The sequence below is a fragment of the Salmo salar genome, chromosome ssa19 (assembly GCF_905237065.1).
Source record: "Salmo salar chromosome ssa19, Ssal_v3.1, whole genome shotgun sequence".
NCBI lineage: Eukaryota > Metazoa > Chordata > Actinopteri > Salmoniformes > Salmonidae > Salmo > Salmo salar.
The window spans coordinates 71,351,416-71,374,710 of record NC_059460.1 but is presented as its reverse complement, the minus strand read 5'-3'; the positions used below and the strand labels follow the sequence as shown (position 1 = coordinate 71,374,710).

General features: G+C 40.6%; 1 long non-coding RNA gene across 1 annotated transcript; it reads right to left on the bottom strand.

Moving 5' to 3' along the window:
* Positions 1 to 6,655: 6,655 nt before the first annotated feature.
* LOC106579537 (uncharacterized) lies at positions 6,656 to 9,955 on the bottom strand. The gene is made up of 2 exons (XR_001322675.2): positions 9,663 to 9,955; positions 6,656 to 7,480 (listed from the first exon to the last, which is right to left on the bottom strand). It is a non-coding gene; the product is annotated as an uncharacterized lncRNA (long non-coding RNA).
* Positions 9,956 to 23,295: the final 13,340 nt, after the last annotated feature.

Genomic DNA, 23,295 nt, shown 5'->3' with positions numbered 1-23,295 from the left:
GGGATTCTCTGCCTCTAACCCTTTTACAGAGGCTGAGTCACTGGCCTACTGGTGTTCTTCCATGCCGTCCATGGGAGGGGTGCGTCACTTGAGTGGGTTGAGTCACTGACGTGGTCTTCCTGTCTGGGTTGGCGCCCCCCCCCCTTGGGTTGTGCCATGGCGGAGATCGTTGTGGGCTATACTCGGCCTTGTCTTAGGACGGTAAGTTGGTGGTTGGAGACATCCCTCTAGTGGTGTGGGGGCTGTGCTTTGGCAAAGTGGGTGGGGTTATATCCTGCCTGTTTGGCCCTGTCCGGGGTATCATCGGATGGGGCCACAGTGTCTTCTGATCCCTCCTGTCTCAGCCTCCAGTATTTATGCTGCAGTAGTTTATGTGTCGGGGGCTAGGGTCAGTCTGTTACATCTGGAGTATTTCTCTTGTCTTATCCGGTGTCCTGTGTGTATTTAAATATGCTCTCTCTAATTCTCTCTTTCTCTCTTTCTGTCTTTCTCTCGGAGGACCTGAGCCCTAGGACCATGCCTCAGGACTACCTGGTATGATGACTCCTTGCTGTCCCCAGTCCACCTGGCCGTGCTGCTGCTCCAGTTTCAACTGTTCTGCCTGCGGCTATGGAACCCTGACCTGTTCACCGGACGTGCTTGTTGCACCCTCGACAACTACTATGATTATTATTATTTGACCATGCTGGTCATTTATGAACATTTTAACATTTTAACATTTTGACCATGTTCTGTTATAATATCCACCCTGCACAGCCAGAAGAGGACTGGCCACCCCTCATAGCCTGGTTCCTCTCTAGGTTTCTTCCTAGGTTTTTGGCCTTTCTAGGGAGTTTTTCCTAGGGAGTTTTTCCTAGCCACCGTGCTTCTTTCACATGCTTTGCTTGCTGTTTGGGGTTTTAGGCTGGGTTTCTGTACAGCACTTTGAGAATATCAGCTGATGTACGAAGGGCTATGTAAAAATAAATTTGATTGAAATTTGAAAAAAAAAAATAGAAAAAAATAAATAAATTTGATTTGATTTGATTTGTGCGTATGGACTATTTCTGGGATCTTTTATTTCAGCTCATGAAACATGGGACCAACACTTTATATGTTGTGTTTATATTTTTGTTCAGTGTATATACAGTACCAGTCAAAAGTTTGGACACACCTACTCATTCAAAGGTTTTTCTTTATTTTTACTATTTTCTACATTGTTGAATATTAGCAAAGACATCAAAACTATGAAATAACACATATGGAATCATGTAGTACCAAAAAAAGTGTTAAACAAATCAAAATATATGTTAGATTCTTCAAAGTAGCCACCCTTTGCCTTGATAACAGCTTTGCACACACTTGGCATTCTCAAAACCAGCTTCACGTGGAATGCTTTTCCAACAGTCTTGAAGGAGTTCCCACATATGCTGAGCACTTGTTGGCTGCTTTTCCTTCACTCTGCGGTCAAACTCATCCCAAACCATCTCAATTGGGTCACTCCATCACTCTCTTTCCTGGTAAAATAGCTCTTACACAGCCTGGAGGTGTGTTTTGGGTCATTGCCCTGTTGAAAAGCAAATAACAGTCCCACTAAGCGCAAACCAGATGGGATGGTGTATCGCTGCAGAATGCTGTGGTAGCCATGCTGGTTAAGTGTGCCTTGAATTCTAAATAAATCACTGACAGTGTCACCAGCAAAGCAACCCACACCACCACACCACCTCCTCCATGCTTCACGGTGGGAACCACACATGAAGAGATCATCTGTTCACCTGCTCTGCGTCTCACAAAGACACGGTGATTGGAATCAAAAATCTCAAATTTGGACTCATCAGACCAAAGGATAGATTTTCACCAGTCTAATGTCCATTGCTCGTGTTTCTTGGCCCATGCAAGTCTTTTCTTCTTACTGGTGTTCTTTAGTAGTTGTTTCTTTGCAGCAATTTGACCATTTAGGCCTGATTCACATAGTCTCCTCTGAACAGTTGACGTTGAGATGTGTCTGTTACTTGAACTATGAAGCATTTATTTGGGCTGCAATTTCTGAGGCTTTAATGAACTTATCCTCTTCAGCAGAGATGACTCTGGGTCTTCCTTTCTTGTGGCGGTCCTCATGAGAGCCATTTTCATCAAAGCGTTTGATGGTGTTTGTGACTCCACTTGAAGAAATGTTCAAAGTTCTTGCCATTTTCCAGATTGACTGACCTTCATGTCTTAAAGTAACGATGGACTGTCATTTCTCTTTGCTTATTTGAGCTGTTTTTGACATAATATGGACTCTGTCTTTTACTAAATAGGGCTATCTTCTATTTACCACCCCTACCTTGTCACAACACAACTGATTGGCTCAAGTGCATTAAGAAGAAATTTGGCAAAGGGTGGCTACCTTGAAGAATCTCAAATGTAAAATATATTTTAATTTGTTTAACACTTTTTTGTGACTACATGATTCCATATGTGTTATTTCATAGTTTTGATGTCTTCACTATTATTCTACAATGTAGAAAATTGTAAACATTAAGAAAAACCCTTGAATGAGTAGGTGTGTCCAAACTTTCGACCGGTACTATATATATGTGTACAATTCACCCACAAATCGAAGTTTGTCAGAAACCTTCATGCCTCAATAGTGGACCATAGTAGTCACTATTCCAGTTACACACAATAGGTACAAATTCAGTCTTCAGACTGTGTTTTGGTTTTGTCTGCATCCTCCAATTGATCACTCTACATCGCCTATTAAGTAAGTGTCATCTCACACACAGTGTTTCCTTTGCTGAGGGAAAACCCATTGCCAATATTTTTCTCTATCTCGTTTGAGTCTTACTGTAGTAAGTAATGTCTACCACAAGGTGGCAGACAACACCTAGTATGAGGACAGCTATGTTTTTAATGGTGCAATGCTGAATAAACTACTAGAGCTCTTAGTAAGTGTAGACATGTTTAGGAATGATATAAATCCAACATGAATGGACAATTGTCTAGTTTGCATGATGATTTTCCAACTCATGAACAGAATTATATTTCACTTCCTCAATTTTCTCAGTTGAAATGGAGCTGCTGGTGTTCAGCCATGAATATCAATCGACATAAGTGTTTATACTTATTTGATAATTTTTTTTAATTAAATCACTTTCATGTCTGTTGTGACATCCACAAATGTTTTGTTGCATGGCAACACCATCACACAAAGATATTTATTTTGAATTGAGTAGCAATTTCCCCAAGTGGTCACTTCAGACCAATTACTGTTTGTGCTTCTCATCTTAGAGTAGGTAATGTTAGGTCAGTGGGGCTATTCTCTGTGCCAGGTCCTGCCCTGAGTGCAGGGCCTACAATAGCCTTTTGGTGGCCCTAAGTGAGATATTGTCGTGGACACCTTGGTGTCGTGGACACCTTGGTGTCGTGGACACCTTGGTGTCGTGGACACCAACACCTTGCGGCAAAAAAAATCTGTGGATTACTACAAGTTTAGATAGCTGGCTAGGCTAACTACCAATGTAAAAATGCTTTGCTGACATGGCTAATTGAGTGACTGTCACTGACTGACACAAAGGAAAAACTGCTGATGCACAACCACAGTTTGAAATGGCACCTGGTGTTTTCTCCTATTCTAACCCATCAATAGTAAGTTAAGACCACGACTGAGTTACAATATACACTACAGGACCAAAAGTATGTGGACACCTGCTTGTCGAACATCTTATTCCAAAATCTTGGGCATTAATATGGAGTTGGTCAACATTTTGCTTCTAAAACAGCCTCCACTATTCTGGGAAGGCTTTCCACTAGATGTTGGAACATTGCTGCGGGGACTTGCTTCCATTCAGCCACAAGAGCATTAGGGAGGTTGGGCACTGATGTTGCGCGATTAAGCCTGGCTCACAGTCGGCGTTCCAATTCATCCCAAAGGTGTTCGATGGAGTTGAGTTTAGGGCTTTGTGCAGGACAGTCAAGTTCTTCCTCACCGATCTCGACAAATAATTTCTGTACTGACCTTGCTTTTTGCACAGGGGCAAGAAAGGGCCTTCCCCAAACTGTTGCCACAAAGTTGGAAGCACAGAGTCGTCTAGAATGTAATTGTATGCTGTAGCATTAAGATTTTTCTTCACTGGAACTATGGGGCCTAGCCCAAACCATGAAAAACAGCTCCAGACCATTATTCCTTCTCCATCAAACTTTACAGTTGGCACTATGCATTGGCGCAGGTAGCGTTCTCCTGGCATCTATCTGCCAAACACAGATTAGTCCGACGGACTGCCAGATGGTGAATTGTGATTCATCACTCCAGAGAATGCGTTTCCACTGCTCCACAGTCCAATGGCAACGAGATTTACACCACTCCAGCCAACACTTGGCATTGCCCATGGTGATCTTAGGTTTGTGTGCGGTTGCTCGGCCATGGAAACCCATTTCATGAGGCTCCTGACAAACAGTTATTGTGCTGAAGTTGCTTCCAGAGGCAGTTTGGAACTCGCTAGTGAGTGTTGCAACCGTGGACAGAGAATTTTTACCACTTCACAATAACAGCACTTACAGTTGACCGGGGCAGCTCTAGCATGACAGAAATTTGACGAACTGACTTGTTGTAAAAGTGGCATCCTATGACGGTGCCACATTGAAAGTCACTGAGCTCTTCAGCAAGGCCATTCTACTTCCATTGTTTGTCTATGGAGATTGCATGGTTGTGTGCTCGATTTTATACACCTGTCAGCAACCGGTGTGGCTGAAATAGCCAAATCCACTAATTTGAAAGTGTCCACATACTTTTGTATATATCGAGCACACAGCCATATTGTAACTCAGCCATATTGTAACTTAACTTACTATTAAGAGTAAGAATATATATAGGCTATCTTTATGTTGCTGAGGTGCTTCATAGAGGCCCATTATTTTCTACAGCAGTAGAATAAACTAAAAGTACTCAGGAAATGTGCCATTATTTTCTACAGCAGTAGAATAAACTAAAAGTACTCAGGAAATGTGGCATTTTTTGCAACACCTATACATTATACACCAGAGTGACTACAGACCAGGGCTGGGATCAATTCAGGAAGTGATTTTAATTTAAAATTCGAAAATTGAATAACTTTTGAAATAAATGGCTTCTACTCCTTAGATAATTGATAAATCATTAAAAATATATGTTTTTTATTTTTTATTTTAAATGGTTATTTAAGCTACCTTCCTGAACTGCCTTCAATTCGAATTGACCCTAGCCCAGCGAGAGATAACCCAGTATATGTTTTTATATGACTATCTCTCTACCACACTATGCACAATCTATTTGTCTTTCTTTGTTCCCTGCTTCCATCCCGTCCTTTCTCTTGTCTTTCTCGTGTGCAGTGTCTGAAAACGTATCAGCCAAGATCCTGTTATTTCATACTGCTGACCAGAGGAGTGGGAGGAATCCTAACTTAATTCAGGAAAACGGGCAAACCACTGGTACCCTAGGGTAGTGAAATGGGTATTGCATCACCTAGGAGGGCCTTCTCTTCTTCCTATGGTGCTTTGTGATTGTCAGACAAAGATACAGCTAACTTAATACTATTTAAAATGTGGATACTGTATACCTATAGACCTATCAAATACAAATTCCCACTGAAAGTTCTGATGAATTGTAGTGTATATTTGTTTGCTAGTGATTACCCTGAAATCTTGTCAACTTGATAAAAGGATTCGACATGAACCATGTACGTTTACCCTCACTCACTCTGTGGCGTGTAGCCTACAGTGGTATAAAATGTATTCAAGCCTGCCCATGCATGCAATGGCCACCAGGTGGCAGAGCAACCCTATGGGAATTATTGTAAATCTACAAACAGGGAAGAAACGATTCAACATAGACCTAGATTTGATTGAATTTGAATAAATGTTTTTGATCAATGCATATCAATATCTCTTCGAAATTGTGGAGATGCACTATGTATTTGAATCTGGATTATCTGTTCAGATTCTGAGTCAAATTATCCTAGAATGGACGGTTGAACATGCTGGCCTACGGATTAGTGTATGTAGGTTAGGACTATCCCGTGTTTGGCTGGCTACAAATGAGTTGGTCTTTACATGAGGCTATGTTATAGAATATATTTTTTTTTCACTGCTTGCAAATGTCAAGTAATCTTGTTCGACGAGGCTTATATCATTAAGCTTACACGTAAACCTCAGAATTAGACACGATGCAATGTATAACTGTGGCTATACATGCCCTACGTGCATGCTTGTGGCGTGTGTGTTTCTGCGCCTGTTTGTGAGTGCTGACGCGTGCATATAGTGCTTTTGTGTAAATAAATCCGGTTGTGCCCTACTTTTGTGTATTCAGTAGAATGAATTGCATTTGTTTGAGCTTACTGTATATTTCGTGTATAATAGTCTTCTGAAGCGTTTCCGTAGTACAGGCCTACTAAAACAAAGGGCTGCTCGTCTCGGTGGCTAGCTGGTTTCAGCACCAGTAGAGGTGGACAGCGCCTTCAGAATAAGCAAGGCCTCTGCGTGATCCAAAGGTCATCATTCATAGACACTCGACCACAGCGCACATTCACATCATCCCACCTATTTTAAGCTGCATATGTTTAAGATGGATGTGTTTAAGCTTATCATGTTGCATATCGACCGTGTACATGCCTTTGAAATGACATCCGTTCTCAAAAAAGTAAGACATGAGCTGGTAATATTGGGTACAATTTTTTTATTCTGAAAAAAGAAAACAATAAAAAATAGAGGACAATTTACAGAAAACAATTGCAGACACACAAAGCTTTTCCGTTATCCCTTTAGCGTGTTGTTTTAGTGAAAGGTGTGCGCTCTTGCGCCGACGATAGCAGGCTCCGCTCTTGGCATTCACCGCGTGCCTTAATTGTAAGACATTAAATCAAGGTCCGCTGTGAACACGGAAAGACAGAACCAGAAAACCTCAGATCTCTCTCTCTCTCTCTGTGTGTGTGTGTGTGTGTGTGTGTGTGTGTGTGTGTGTGCGTGCGTGCGTGTGTGCGTGTGTGCGTGCGTGTGTTTGTGAGCTACATTTTGCCATTGAAATCGGAGTTGACCACTTTGACCCATACTATTCCTTGTTCAATGTACCCAGCCGTTCCTTCAGACCTTCAGTGCGAATAGTTATGTGGATATACATCTTGTCAATGTCGATGTCATTGTTCTTTGAAGTTGGACTCCCAAAACAGCCAATCATTCTGTAATGGTAGACATAGTTGCTGATAAATGTATATACATTACCCCACCGTGAAAACTGAATGTAATTTGGCAAAATTTGAAAAATGTTTGCAATAGGCTAAGCATATTGAAGGCCCGCGGCCATTGAACTTGGTGCGTAATGGGTTAAAGTCGTCACTAGCGCTGTTTTTTGGTGGCGAGTTTCAAAATGATGGTTAGTCCGAATTCATCTCGGGAGGCAAAAAAAGAGAGACGGGCCGTTTGATCGTCTCGTCAAAAAAGCTTCGGACAGGTGTAGACTTCAACCTCGTCGTATTCCTCCATCAAATATCTACCAAAACAAAGAAGAAAACACAAAATGCGTCACAAACCTTCTTAGAAAGTCAATACTGCAATCATCTTATTTTTGAAAATAATCTTACAGAGATCCATACAAGTCGCTGTCTGCGTAGAAAAATTGGATGGCTCTTTACAAGAGAACGCATAGCACCGCACAAGTCTACTCGCAGGTCAAGTTAAAAAAAAGAGAGATGCCGCAAAGCGCGAGTGGGGCAATTGAAAAGCTTGCTTCCCTCCCGCATACTATATTCCATCAACGCACCGTGGAACCACCGAAGGCAAAGGTATATAGGCTCCTCTCATCACAAATCCATCTGGGACCGAGGACGAGCTGAGCTGAGCTGTACATGTCCCGTTTCCAACACCGCTAAATGTGACTGATCTCCCTCCGCCCGGTCTTTTCCACTCGCTGGATAACTTTAGGATTAATGGCGCTCTAGCCAAACAAATAAGGCATCTGCCTTCAGCGCAAGAGGATTGCATGGGGGCGGTGACGTCACTGGGCAAACAGATGTTCTCTCTCTCTTTCTCTCTCTTTCCCTCTCTCTCTCTATAGCCAACGTCCCCGATCAGCTTCCTGTGCCCTTGAAACTAAGGAAAAAGCACTTCAATCCCAGTTTAAACCTATAATCTCCCTGTTTCTTAGCTGTTGCAATTAGGCTACCCGACGCACCTCGTTAAGATGTAATGGTGATGGACATAATGGAAATAGAGGATTTTAAATATTGTTTTGGTATTTCAGTGCACAGTGATCTGGATGAGTAGTTTGATAATATCACAACATTAGTTATTGATTTAGCCTAAATTAAAAGTTTAACACTAATACAATGTTGTTATACTATTCTAAAAATGAACACACACACACAAACACACGTACACACACGCATACGAAAACACACGCACACACACGCATACGAAAACACACGCACACATTCCGCTTCCGAGTTAAGCAGAGAGCGAGAGGTATTTTCTTTTCTTTTTTTACATTTGCCGAATTGTTTAATATCTGTCAGCCATTTACAACAATTTCGTTAAATAATTTGTTTAAGTCCAATGCTGGAGCCTATCTACTGTTGGTGGTTTTGAAACAGGTGCATGCACCTTGCAAACTATTTTACATTTTCCCTTGAAAGCAAGATAATGTGTGCATTAATTCAATTAATTGTGCACAGCAGGCCTAGCCATGTGCATAGCATATCAAAGGCATAGTGTTTATAGCGCATTATAAACGCGTTTGAAACTGCATGCCAATAGGCTATTGGATGTAATCTCTGGTTGTGTTGAATTCAGTCTTTATGTCCATTAATCTACCTCATGAACCAGTGCAAAGTATACTGACATTTCAATAATCAATTATTGAGTCATTGCTACTATACTGTTATTACCTCCGCCACTAATATTACGAGTATCTACTACAGCAAGTAGGCTACTGCTACAACAGTGATTCTAAGCGATCCACTAGACTTTGGGGGCTATTTCTGCCTTTACACAGATTATATTCATTCATAAACATACACTAGGATGCAGTGTGGATCCTGAAGGTTACCGAATATGATTATTGAACTGCATCACCCATTCAATGAAGAAACAAAGGGAAACGCCATTTTAGATGGGGGGAAAATCCCCTCTATCATATGAAATATCTAAATGATGCCGTCCTTTATGAACCGATATTTGGAGTGTATGACAAAACCGTATGACAGTCTTCGCATCCGATAACCATTGAGAACGCAACGCAGTTGACCCAATGTGCGCGGACCTATTGTCTTCAAGCGCTGCGCGACGAACAAATAAACAAGTGCATAATGACCATGCATCCATGCCATCGTTGTTATCGATTATATAACTGTATTCATATGTGTCCACTTGCACAGTAATGTTTTCGGTATAGAGATTTGTCTGGCTCTTTGTCAGCCTTATTCATATCCATGATTACTTGAGGTATTTTTTCCTGAACGCCCGCAATAACAATGGCAAGTGCAACGTGGGAAGGAATGTCCGTTATCATTGAGCACATATGCCTAGAGCGAACCATGCCGGCACCACGACCCCACACAGGCCTAGTGCATGGTCCGTTTTTATGGTACACAGTGACCAGACTTAAAAAACACATTTATTTTCATCAAATGTATGATATAAGACACGGACCTAGTCGAAACATGGACCATACTCACCATCTCTCGCACGCCATATTGTCCATCTTATAGTCTTTTCGTGTATCCATTCGTTTGTGTTGTCTTTCACGTCACTGTATGGTGTAGTTATTTTTGGTCTTAGCAAAGCAACTTGTATTCCCGGTTATTTCGGTGTAGCGATGAACAATCGGACGACTCCGGCAGGCGAGTAGTGGATACCAGTATGAGCAATGCTCTAGCTTCTGCAAAGCATGGCTGCGTTTTTTCCTTTTTTTCAAGAGGGCAGGTCGTTCTGTGCATTACAATGAGTTAAATCTCTCTTTCCCTCTCCCCCCTCTCTCTCGTTCTCTCTCTCTCTCTCTCTCTCTCTCTCTCTCTCTCTCTCACTCTCTCGCACACACACACGCACGCACTGTTTTTAATATCAAATTTCAATATAACATGAACACCATTTGGTTAAGTTTGTCATCTGCCCATGTTGTTCGTCGTGTTTGTATCTTTCATGGTGTTAAATATAGCCTAGCAGTGCACTAAATCATAATGGACTAGATATATGGAATCAACTATAATCTGAACCTAGATTAGGACAGTGTGTGTAATAACGGTACAGCATTGAATCGTCGTCTCCATGTGCTGGGCGCAATTTGTCATGTTTAATACCGTTTGTCCTGAGAGCACCATTAGTACGTTATAGTTATGCCTCTGGACCGCAGCTCAATCTCACTGCATTTGATCCTGTGAGATGGTGAGCCCTCAGACCGCACGTGATTCATGGGCCATATATAAATGTAATTTTATTTCACGACCTTAAAATAAGTACAAATTCATATTTACAACTTCTAACGATTGTAGATATTTAAGCATACCCCTCGACCCAGTGTATCGTTATGCACTTAACCTATGCACGAAGGTCTTCTAGGTAGCCTATTTTAAATAAAGGCAGTTAGCCTATTTTAAATAAAGGTAGGTAGCCTATTGTAAATAAATGTAGGTAACCTATTGTAAATAAAGAGGGGCCTTATTCACGCAAGTGCATTTATTTACATGCATACCATTCTTCATATATTTCTGAAACACTATAATGTTGCATAGGCTTGCATTTTCTCTGGATAAGCCATGCTTAGCACCATGTTACAAGCGCAGATGTCATGGATATTTTGGCGCATGTAACTCTCCAGTGTAGAGTTAGGCAAGCTGCGGCAGCTTTCCTAATTAGGTCGATGAGATAAGGTGGATTCAGCACTTACAGTACCATCAAATATGGCAAAAGGCTATTTCTGCTTCATAGCACACCAGGTTTTTGAAAATGTCAAATATTGTAGACCCACGGCCAGTAAAACGTGAGGGTACAAAGGCGACTATAATTCTCCAAACGCGTCATCAGTCAATGTCTGACTTGATATGAAAAACGCAGAGACATTAATATCAGTCACATTATGGATAGTAGCTAGCCTACTTCTAGGTCTATAGGCCTGCGATTTTGGTTAAACAAATTTGAAATGGGTGTGAAAAATCCACTAGGCCTATACAGTGCGAGCTATTCAATATCGAATGAATAATTAATTGAAGTAAGTGCCACCCATGTGTTCTGTGCTACTGGTTTGTATTCCCTTCAGTTCCTGTGGAGGTCGACGCAGGGGCAAAATATCCAATCGAAACCCAACACAGTATGGATCCCCACACTGGGCCCCATGGAAAGATGATGTCACTCTAGCCTGTCTAAACTCACTAAAGCCCTATAGGCTCAATGAAATGACCCGCGTACACACACACACACACACACACACACACACACACACACACACACACACACACACACACACACACACACACACACACACACACACACAGAAAAGCAAAGTGTTACATACAAATATATTTCAGTGTACTTGATTTGAACATCTGATATGTCGCTATAGCATGTGTGTCCTCCACTTGCTCTGAATACAGAAGCTGCCGCATGTTCAAAATGCACCAGCCTTTAAGAACAAAACACCCCCTCTATTTCTCTGCTTCTTCTCCCTCTGCTTTCCCTCTGTTCTCTTGAGGCTGCAGGCCTTCTCCTCTCCATCCATAGGACCTTTACCTCCCAGCCTGCCCTCTATAGAATTGTACTATAGGCTACTACTACATTATATTACAACGGGCCTTTAAACACACGATTGCTGTGAGAATTCAATTCTCGTTTGATGATGCCACATTGGCGGATAATGCATGCCGCTGCAAATATTAATACCATATCTGGAAGGCATGGAATATAATGGATTTGTTTCTACAGTTTTAGTATGGATGAATCAATATGTGAAAACGCATTACTGTAGCAGCACAGGTTAAAGCTAAATGGACAAAGCCATTCAGGCCAAGCTACATCAGGCTACATATCTGGATAGCTGCCACTTCAGAGAGACATTTTAAAGCCGCCTATTTTATCTGTGAGGGCGTAGAAAAAAACTATTGTTCCCCCTGAAACAATGGAAGCTGCGGGCGACATGCAGCAGTGCGAGCATTGAATGGCGAGGCTACGGGATGTGCGCGGGTCAGTGCCCGGGGTCCCCCTCCCAAAGCCCCTTTCCCAGCGCGTCACAATGAGCCAGCGCGAAGTCTGGGCTCTGCGGGGTCACAGGCCATCCCTTATTGTCCTGCACTTCAAAACAGACAAACATTTATTAACCAATGGCCGAACGGAGGGTCAACACAATGGAAAGGGTAAAAACAGAGAAAACAATACTTAGAGGGGAGGGGGGGACTACTCCCTAAAATGACTACTCCCTGCAGATGCAAATTCCACCATCAGTTAGGCCAGAGGTGGGACTTGTAAAGTTTGAAACCTTGCCCAAGTACAACAGTCGGTGTAGAGAAATGTCTGCAGACTGATCTGGCTATTAATCGGAGGATGGTGATACCGCTAAAGCACGGCCTCTCAAGTAAGACAGAATTTCGACTTTTAGGTATTTTTTTTCTTTTTACATTTCGTTCAATTTTACATTGGATGGTGTTGTGCAGAATAGCCATGGTCAAGTCGGTGTGAGGTTGTAGTGCTCGGTTTAACTATTTGCTAAGGGTCATTGTTTGTGTAGCCTAGACTAGATATGAAATGGGCCGTCATGGAAAGTGGTGCTTTGCATTGTGGCATTACCCTGACTCACACGTCATTCTTCTCAAATTTGACGGGATGGTTTACAAAATACTCGAAAATATTACTTGAAAAACATTGGTTTAGGTTGTGTATAACTAGTCATGTGCAGCTGAAATTGGTCGCTGCGTTTTCTGAGCGACACAAAAAGGAGCTATAGTAGCCTATACCAGTTCAGTAATTTACAATTATTCGTTAAACATAAACACAATACCATGAAGGGCTGAATTAAATCATAGCCAAGTGGTTTGTCAGGCTATTGGTCATTAAATGTAGCCTGTCTCTAAATGAAGTAACCTCTAGCTGTACTTGAATAAAATTTTATCTAGCATAGAATATTGATGAATTATTGATTATTTCAGGAAACCGTTACTATGGGTTATACAGGCACGCAAAGCGGGCATATGTATCTTTCAAAATGGAAATACTTTACCGATTGTGGTCTATTTGTGTAACAATAGGCTCCATATAACATTAGTTTGTAGTAGGCTAAACGCGTGTTAATAGGCATGTAAATAGGTTAAAATCGAAACAAATCAAACTTTATTTAAAGTGGTGGTATCAGTCTGAGAATATTCATATTCAATTTAATAGCAATCTACCCGGCATGTTCCAGCCGAAATGTGGGGACATTTTCTGTAAATTAGCAACATCCAGACACAACTCTCTCATGTAAACAAATTCGTTTGTTGTCTGATGTAGTATGATACATGGGCTACGATAAAACAACGGACATGTCAAACAGTCGCTGTGTAAATGTGCTGTTATTAATGCTTATAGCATTCTCCTTATTACAGTCGATAAGCGTTGTGGATTTCGGTATATCGAATTTAACAACGGGGTGTATGTAGCCTATATGACCCCTCCTCCTTCCTAGCCTATACAGACACAAAGACCCATAGGCTTCTATCCCCTAACCTTGTAGCATCAGAGCCTCACTGAAATACTTGACACATACAATAGGTTACCTCAAAGGTTGTAGAAGCAATGGCGTGGATCTTATTAATACCACTTTGATAGGCTAATTCATATTATCAATAGCATTATCCATATTAGCATTGATTAACCACACAGTAAGAACATTTGACTGCATCAACCCATATCATAATCTTTAGATTTCAGACATCAATCTTTCAATCAGAAACTCCTTGTCAATATTAGCAATATGATTATTCATATTTGCATTGATCATCCACTCAATTATATATTGGAATTTGAATTGCATTATTGTACAAATCATAATGTAAATATTTGAGACTCAGAGATGGACTTGAGATTCCTGCTGTTTGATCCGTGAGAACAGGGATCAGTAGGAAGTGGGGGATGGGGTGTCTGATTATATATGAAGATATATACAAATAAATATACTTTCAAAATACATCTCATGTTTTTTTTAAGGAATACATATCCATTGTAATAACCTTATATTTTATATTTCAATATACTAATAAGATACAAACACATTCAAAGCTAAATGAATGGAATAATTCCAGTGAAGCTCCATTATTCCATTTTGCTATTGAAATAGAGGTAACAATTACTGTTAATAATTATATTGTTGTCAATGATAACCAAGATGTATCCACCATGCTCTAGTTTAGGGAGTTTTTGATTAACAGAAAGTATGAGATTGTATCTGGGAAATACTGTATGGAAGCATGATCAAATAGTCATTGTGGTCATGATACAAGTCAATGGCAGGATAAGGTAGTGTTTCAGTGAAGTCAGGTAGATTGCTGCAGTCATCAAATCAAATTGTATTTGTCAAATCCACCGAATAGAACAGGTGTAGACTTTACCATGAAACGCTTACTTACGAGCCCTTTCCCAACAATGCAGAGTAAGTAAAAATGAGCAAATATATATATTTGTTAAAATAATCTTATTGCCTGTCATGTTCAGTTCTGTAGCCATGACAGTGTGATCATTGGTATATACAATCCTTCTTGAGGTTGCTCTGCCATTTGTGTTTATGCATTTTGTTCCTACCCATAGATAGTATTTCCCAGAGCTATATATGGATGGCTATACAGATGTAGGATCCTCATTTGACCTATACTGTCACAGCAAAATGCATCAACAGAATTTGAACATTTAGTCCATAATGTTGCTTGATCGGTGGTTAGGCTATTAGCTGGCCAAAAGTAGGCTACATGAAAAGTGGAATACTGTTAATATAATCGTGTGTTAGTGGGGGTTTTCAGTGAACTCATGTAAATCACCAAGCTCGTATCCATTTCCTGTGGTGTACAAACATTCTCAGCAACTAAAGAGTGGTCAAATGAAGATCCTATATATGTATGGCTCTGGTATTTCCTAGAAGATCATTGTAACGAATGGAGTAAATATTAGTATACAGACTATGAGAGATGGCTTGTTGTTTTCATTTTTTATTACTAGGACACATAATGAGCAGTATTCTCTCCACCAGTAGTGTATGTATGCTTCATGCTCATCTGTTAATAAAGTTTGTAATTACATAGGTCAATATTGCACTATAGTTAGGCCTACTCTACTCTAATGCAATGTATCATTATTGTACAGTACTGGCATCCAATCTCACCAGTTGTACTCTGTTTTATTTTGGGTGATATACTTAGATGGCTTTCTTATCACAACTGTATTTCAATGAAATCCTGATCTGAGTTGTCCCCCTATATTTAGCCCAGATAGGCTTGGATGTTATCCCAGGCAGGGCAGTGTAGCACCAAACACCAAACAGTTGTTGTGTTGTTGTTGGTTGCGTGCGAGCAGAACCAGGTCATCTGCAGTACAGGCCTTCAGGCTGTGTTTCTACAGATATATGATCTTAATTTGAGCCTGTTTGCTACTGCATGAAAATAATCCTGCAGCATCAGGAAATGTTGGATTTTAATTATGTGGATATTAAATATTGGACATTTTTGTAGGGGTTGACACATTTTTCGTAAGGGAAAATCAAGTCTTATATTTCGAAGTGAAAATTACAAACCTTTTTAAACCTAAAATATAAAGTTCTCCTGCAACAAAGTGATCAAATTAAAATCCTACATCTGTAGCATCCTCCATGTACCACCACAATCACAATCATGTCTCTCCTCCATTTAGGACTGCTTTTTAATTCAAATGAATCTTAAAATACAAAGTTGAATGGTATTCAATTGTTAATGCTAAATACAATAGCTTGCGTGCAAAGCCATGTGCAGATGTTTATTCTGAGTGGTAAACTATTTTAGACTGAAATAGATGTATCTGAACTATGAAAAAAACAACAACATACAAATCCATGTACTCTAGGTTAAAAGTAATCAACGGTACCAGTTCCAGCAACCCACAATTTGTGCCATTCATTAATTTTGTTTCAGCCAGCTGTAGTTTAAAGGGGCCATTCTTAGCCTGCTCTAAAAAGCATGTCAATAATTATGTCCTCAAAGACTATTGAATAGCAGCATGATACCTTCAGGGGCTGACACGCTGGAGTCGTTTAGTACATATATACACTGAACAAAAATATAAACTCAACATATAAAGTGTTGGTCCCATGTTTCATGAGCTAAAATAAAAGATCCCAGAAATGTTCCATACGCACAAAAGTCTTATTTCTCTCAAATGTAAAATTTTCTTTACGTCCCTGTTAGTGAGCATTTTATTCTTGGTCAAGATAACCCATTCACCTGACAGGTATGGCATATCAAGAAGTTGATTAAACAACATGATCATTACACAGGTGCACCTTGTGCTGGGGACAAGAAAAGGCCACTAAAATGTGCAGTTTTGTCACACACCACAATGCCACAAATGTCTGAAGATTTGAGGGAGCGTGCAATTGGCATGCTGACTGCAGGAATGTCCACCAGGGCTGAATTAATTGAATGTTCATTTTTCTATCAACGTTGTTTTAGAGAATTTGGCAGTACGTCCAACTGGCCTCACAACTGCAGACCATGTGCAACCACGCCAGCCCAGGACCTCCACATCCGGCTTCTTCACCTGCGGGATCGGCGGGGGGGGGGCAAGGCTGCGGAGGTGTATTTCTGTTTGTAATAAAGCCCTTTTGTGGGGAAAAACTCATTCTGATTGGCTGGGCCTGGCTCATAAGTGGGTGGACCTATGTCCTCCCAGGCCCACCCATGGCTGCGCCCCTGCCCAGTCATGTGAAATCCATAGATTAGGGCCTAATTTATAGTAACACTTTACTTGACACCCAGTGCCAAAACACGTTATGACACGGTCATAACCATGTCATAATATGTCATAACAGCTGAAAACTTGTCATAACCTGTCATAATATGGTCATAACACTGTCATGACTCATATATTTACACCAGTTGTGACATAGGTATAGCATTATGTTATGGCTGGTTATGACACCTACATAAGAGTGTCAAAACCCACATTTATTCAAATAATTTTTCCCCTACCGAGACGTTTCCTTTCGTTTGAATGTTTGTTTCTTAAATCCTTTGTTGTTGTTGTAATGAAATCTTTACAGTCATGTTTTTTTTATCAGATTTTAAAGAACTTGTAGAAAATAAATGTTATGACACTGCCAAGAAGCATTATGACCATCATGATCATGTAAGCCAGAATAGCCAATCACATACATGCCCTTTGATCAGTCATCAGTCAAAAAGAGGGTGTCTTGTCCTGCTCCTGAAATCTGCTCCTGCATTCATCCCCAGTCATCAGCAACAGAGCATTGGGGTAGGCGCATGTCTGTCATCAATGTGTGCACAATTACAATGCTAATTTAATATGGTCAATAAAAAAAATAAAGAGTATAACATAAACATACTGTTGACAAGTAGGCTATAGTATGGAATGTTTTGCCTTGTGTGGTAGGTTTATATGTCACAACAGGTCTAAATATATGTCATTACAGTGTTATGACCATATTATAACAGGTTATGACAAGTTCTTCTTTTTTTATTATTATATATTTTTTAAATTCATGATACAAAATAATCCATCAAAATTATCCATCAAAATTATCCATCAAAATTATCCAACAACTTCTATCGCTACATCAAACACGTCTAACAAAACAAAACACAGGTATAAACAAGAAAATACTAAATACATACAAGAAAGAAAGTAGAGAATTAATAATAATTTTTTAAAAAATCAATTCTTGTGAAATTGTATTCATGTTGAAAAAATCTCATGATAATGATTCAGGAAGATATTGTTCTTGTTGTTATTCACTAGGGATATTGTCTTAACAAGATGATTCAATTCAATCAAAAATATTTGTAATTTTTGGTATAGAATTCTGGAATTGTTGTTTGTGTATAAAGTATTTGGCAACAAGAATTTAAAAAAAGGTTATGACAAGTTATGTGTGCTGCTATGACATATCATAACATGGTTGTGACCATGTCATAACGTGTTATGGTGCTGGGTGTCAAGTAAAGTATTACCGGATTTATTTAAATCGACTGATTTCCTTATATGAATAGTAACTCAGAAAAATCATTGAAATTGTTGTATTTAGATTTGTGTTCAGCATATATCGAAACATATACACTGAGTACACAAAACATTCTCTTTCCATGACATAGACTGACCAGGTGAATCCAGGTGAAAGCTATGAGCCCTTATTGATTGTTAAATCCACTTCAATCAGTGTAGATCAGGATTTTTCAGCCTTGAGAGAATTGAGTCATGGATTGTGTTTGTATGCCATTCAGAGGGTGAAAATATTTAAGTGCCTTTGAAAGGGGTATGGTAGTAAGTGCCAGGCACACCGGTTTGTGCCAAGAACTGCATGCTGTTGGTCCAGCACCCAAAGGACATGCAGGCAACTGTGGGAAGCATTGAAGTCAACATGGGCCAGCATCCCTGTGGAACGCTTTCAACACCTTGTAGAGTCCTTGCCCCAACAAATTGAGTCCGTTCTGAGGCCAAAAGGGGTAGGTGTGCAACTCAGTATTAGGAATGTGTTCATAATGATTGGTATACTCATTGTACAGCGTAGCATTATCAATGGGCTGAACTATTATTTTATAAAGTCATAAAGTAGTTATTTAAATATAGGCTACATAGACGATGTAGTAAAGCTAGACCTATTTGTTACATCATTAGCCTATTCAAATGCTTTATACATTTGGAATCATAATGAATTGCTGTTCAAGATACCCCACCAAATACCAATCACTCCGATAACATTTCACTACCATAACGTAAATGGATTTGAAAATACAAAAAAACTGCCTAGAGTATTCATAAACAGTATGGTTTCTATTTCACCCTGAAATAAATCATTTTCTCCACTATTTCTCTGAGAGAGAGACCCAGCCCAGGGCCTTGCGTTTGGGACCTTCTCCTCCTCTTACAGTACATCACCGGGGGGTCAAACGTGCATGTAAGGGCACCTGGTCCCCCACCACCTCCTCCTCCACCTCCTCCTCCTCCTCTTCCTATCTCATCCTCTCTCTCTTTGTGATGCTGAATGTCAGCTGAACCAGGAGAAACCCTGCTCCATTCTAATGCTGATGTGGAGAGATGATCACATTTGACTCCCTAAGCCGTTTTTCTCTTTAGTAGGGCAATTAAAGCCAGGGGGAAATGAAATGTTACACATTACATGAACTCTTTTGGTGTCATACAGTAGTTGGAGAAATGTAAAACATTTGATTGTAAATGCTGTAATAGTAGACTCAGCATTGTGTTAATCTTCACCATCAGAGAAACCTGTTCTTTACCGAGCACAGTTTAAATTACAGCACGCCCTACAGGAGGTTTCTACACCGTATAGTTCAGCTATATGTACTATCACCTTCCTGCAGCTCTTCACAATGCAGCCTGCAGCCACACATTCATCTTGTTGTTCAAACAAAGTTCATTCATTTCATTAAACAAATGGATGAATTCCTTGTGCACCCAGGTGCTTGTATATGAGGCTGTTCTTCGTGCTCTAATAACGATGGTATTTTCAGGCTGCAGCACTCCATTGGCTAAACGCAGATGCAGTTTTCAGCAACACCAGAGTCATTGGTTTTGCGCTGAGTAGTGTGCTTTGAAAGTATTTAATATCACATACTTATTCAATTGATAGTGCAGTTTGACCCCAATATAATGTAGTGTTAATGTTCTGCTCAGAGGTGGCGTGTATAAAAAATGCCCATCTGAAATGAAGTATTTACATGAGTTATTACAGCGTATTCTGGTTTATTAATACTGCTGGAAAGTTATGTAGATTGGACATTTGCATGATCATCTTGCAATACTCTTAACAACTCAAACTGCCACAGTTCAACACCTAGAACTTCCACTGTGTCTATTAGTGTCCATTGAAGCCCAATTAGTGGGGCTGATGTGTGTGCGTGTTCGCACGTGCGTTCCCGTCTGGAAGTAGATTTTGCCCATATACCCCCAAGGGTTGTGAAATGGGGGTCAACGGGTCTTTTATTGTTTTTCACTGCCTTTATCCCAGCTCTTCTCTGTGATGTCAGCTGTGAAGTGACAGAGAGAGATAGAGTCGGAGAGCCCTGAAAACCCAGAGAGGAAATACCTGTTATTAGGATCTATCTGTGTGTGTGTCTACTCGCAATAGAGAGTCTCTGTACAACAGGGCTGTGATTGTTCCAATGAGTTTTGAGGGGTGTGTTGCATTGCATACCCATGCAAAATTTGGAAAGAGGAAAATATCAGTTATCCCCCACAGCTTTTGAAATGAAAGGCTGCCACAGAAAGGATATGCTTCAAGCTTATGCAAAGAAGATCATTTCGGTTGAAATAAATTAGCAAGATGATTGACTCCAAATTTCAGTTCAGCTCTGAAAATAATGCGATGACATTCTATATGGAGTAGTGTTGGTAAATTATGTAAAATGTTTTCTAATATAGAATATGGTATTATGTCCCATGATCTCTTAAGACCTGATACATAAAGATGTAGTTATTCAATACTGTTTGGTTTATATCAGCTAAACAGATATGCCATTATGAAAATCGGGTCTATTTATCATATGGACTGACCTACACCTTTTTACTGATACCACATTTGACTAATATGAATGTGCATCTATATGCATTGAAACTCTCAATGTAAATGTATTTTTGAAGGCATCAACTGCCGTTGCATGCAACTGCATTTCTACTGCATACAAATCCTTGACTGAATCTAGGGGTCCGCCATAAAGAGGGGAGAGGAATGATATGCTGCTGCTGGCTGCACCAAGCACAGCAGTACATTTAAAAACAATTTCATTGTATTAATGCAGCGAGTAATGGATGACAATATGTTTCACACTGATTACTATCCCTCTCTTGACTGCAATGTCCTACTTGCCTTCCGCATCCCCAGCCCCTTCCCAATCCCTCCCCCCTCCCCCTTCCTTAATGCCCTTCCCCATCCCATTCCCTCCCCTTCCCCATCCCATCCCTTCCCTATCCTTCCCTTCCCCATCTTCCTATCTTCTCCTTCCCCATCCCTTCCCTTCCATTCCCCATCCCTTCCTCATCCCATCCCTCCTTCCTTTTCTTTCCTTTCCCCTTCCCCATCCCCATCCCCATCATCATATCTTCTCCTTCCTTATCCCTTCCCATTCCCATTCCCCATCCCTTCCTCATCCCATCCCTATCCCTTTCCTTCCCTTCCTCTTCCCCGTCCCATCCCTATCCCTTTCCTTCCCTTCCCTTCCCTTCCCTTTCCCTCCCCATCCTCATCATTATATCTTCTCCTTCCCCATCCCATCGCCTCCCTTCCCCATCCCATCTCTTTCCCTTTCCCCATCCCTTCCTCTTCCCCATCACCTGACTATCGGAATGAGAATATGTGCCTTGAGTTAATGCTGATTGCAGCAGCTGCCAACACGTGCATCTCCATGGCAACAATAAGGGGTTGCCAGGCAACCCTGTTCTTTTAGGGACACCGAAAGTGCCCAAAGGCTTGCTAAAAATATATAAGGGGGTATATAATACTCCATCAACGCCTCAGCTGCGCTCATGCTATATATGCCAGCAAATGGCAAACAATGGAAGACACTGGCAGACACACATTTGTACTAATTGGAATGAGTGAAATGGTTATTTTGTGGTACGTTGGCATCAGTGTCTATATGGTGGAATTTCTAAACCACTACATCAAATAAATATGCCATTCATGAGAGCAAAAATACATGCTAGACAAATGAGTCAGTGCTTTCATAAGGGAGTGGATTGTGGAATCAGGTCTCAGTGAGCTGCCTATCTAGCCACATCAGATACTATAGATACAGTAGCAGTGGGTTTTTTAGACTCCAATAACAGGGCAAGGAAAACTGTCGTCCATCTTGGCTCCCGCAGTATAGCTCCCTTCTCCCTGCAGCTCCCTCAGCCTCAGACCCAGGTGGCATGTGCACACGCTGTGGAACAAAGCATTCCATCAGCACCAAGTGACATCACTGCAGTCAGCTCAGCTGTTTCTGCCCAGTCTATAAATAGTATGGCAGAAAGAGAGAGAGAGGGTGAGAGAGGAAGCGAGAGAGAGCGAGAGAGAGAGAGAGTGAACTGCCTATGCAGAAAATATTTAACTCTCTGACCCCATCAATGCCTTGCGAGATGCTGAACAGTTTTCTCCTGTGTTTAGGAGATGTAGGGATGTAGCTATGTGCACTAATCATGAGTGTGTTTTGTGTGTGTTCTGTGTATATATGTATGTCTTTTGGATTAGTTCACAGGTTTAGGAAATAGTGCTGTAGATTGTGGTATAAATATTAGGTATATGTGAGGAGAACACTGAGAATCATGCAAATAAAGGAAGACATTTTGAAACATTTTGTAACAAAATAACTAAAGGCTTTGATTTTGTATTATGCTGTTGTCTTGTTTGGCTTGTGTTTTGTGTGGTATTGTATAGCAGGGATGTTTAGCCTTGCAACGATACAGATTGTGATTTTGTACAGCAGTGATGTTTAGCCCTGCAACGATACAGACTATGATATTGTACAGCAGTGATGTTTAGCCCTGCAACGATACAGACTATGATATTGTACAGCAGTGATGTTTAGCCCTGCAACGATACAGACTATGATATTGTACAGCAGTGATGTTTAGCCCTGCAACGATAGACTATGATATTGTACAGCAGTGATGTTTAGCCCTGCAACGATAGACTATGATATTGTACAGCAGTGATGTTTAGCCCTGCAACGATAGACTATGATATTGTACAGCAGTGATGTTTAGCCCTGCAACGATAGACTATGATATTGTACAGCAGTGATGTTTAGCCCTGCAACGATAGACTATGATATTGTACAGCAGTGATGTTTAGCCCTGCAACGATAGACTATGATATTGTACAGCAGTGATGTTTAGCCCTGCAACGATAGACTATGATATTGTACAGCAGTGATGTTTAGCCCTGCAACGATATACTATGATATTGTACAGCAGTGATGTTTAGCCCTGCAACGATAGACTATGATATTGTACAGCAGTGATGTTTAGCCCTGCAACGATAGACTATGATATTGTACAGCAGTGATGTTTAGCCCTGCAACGATAGACTATGATATTGTACAGCAGTGATGTTTAGCCCTGCAACGATAGACTATGATATTGTACAGCAGTGAT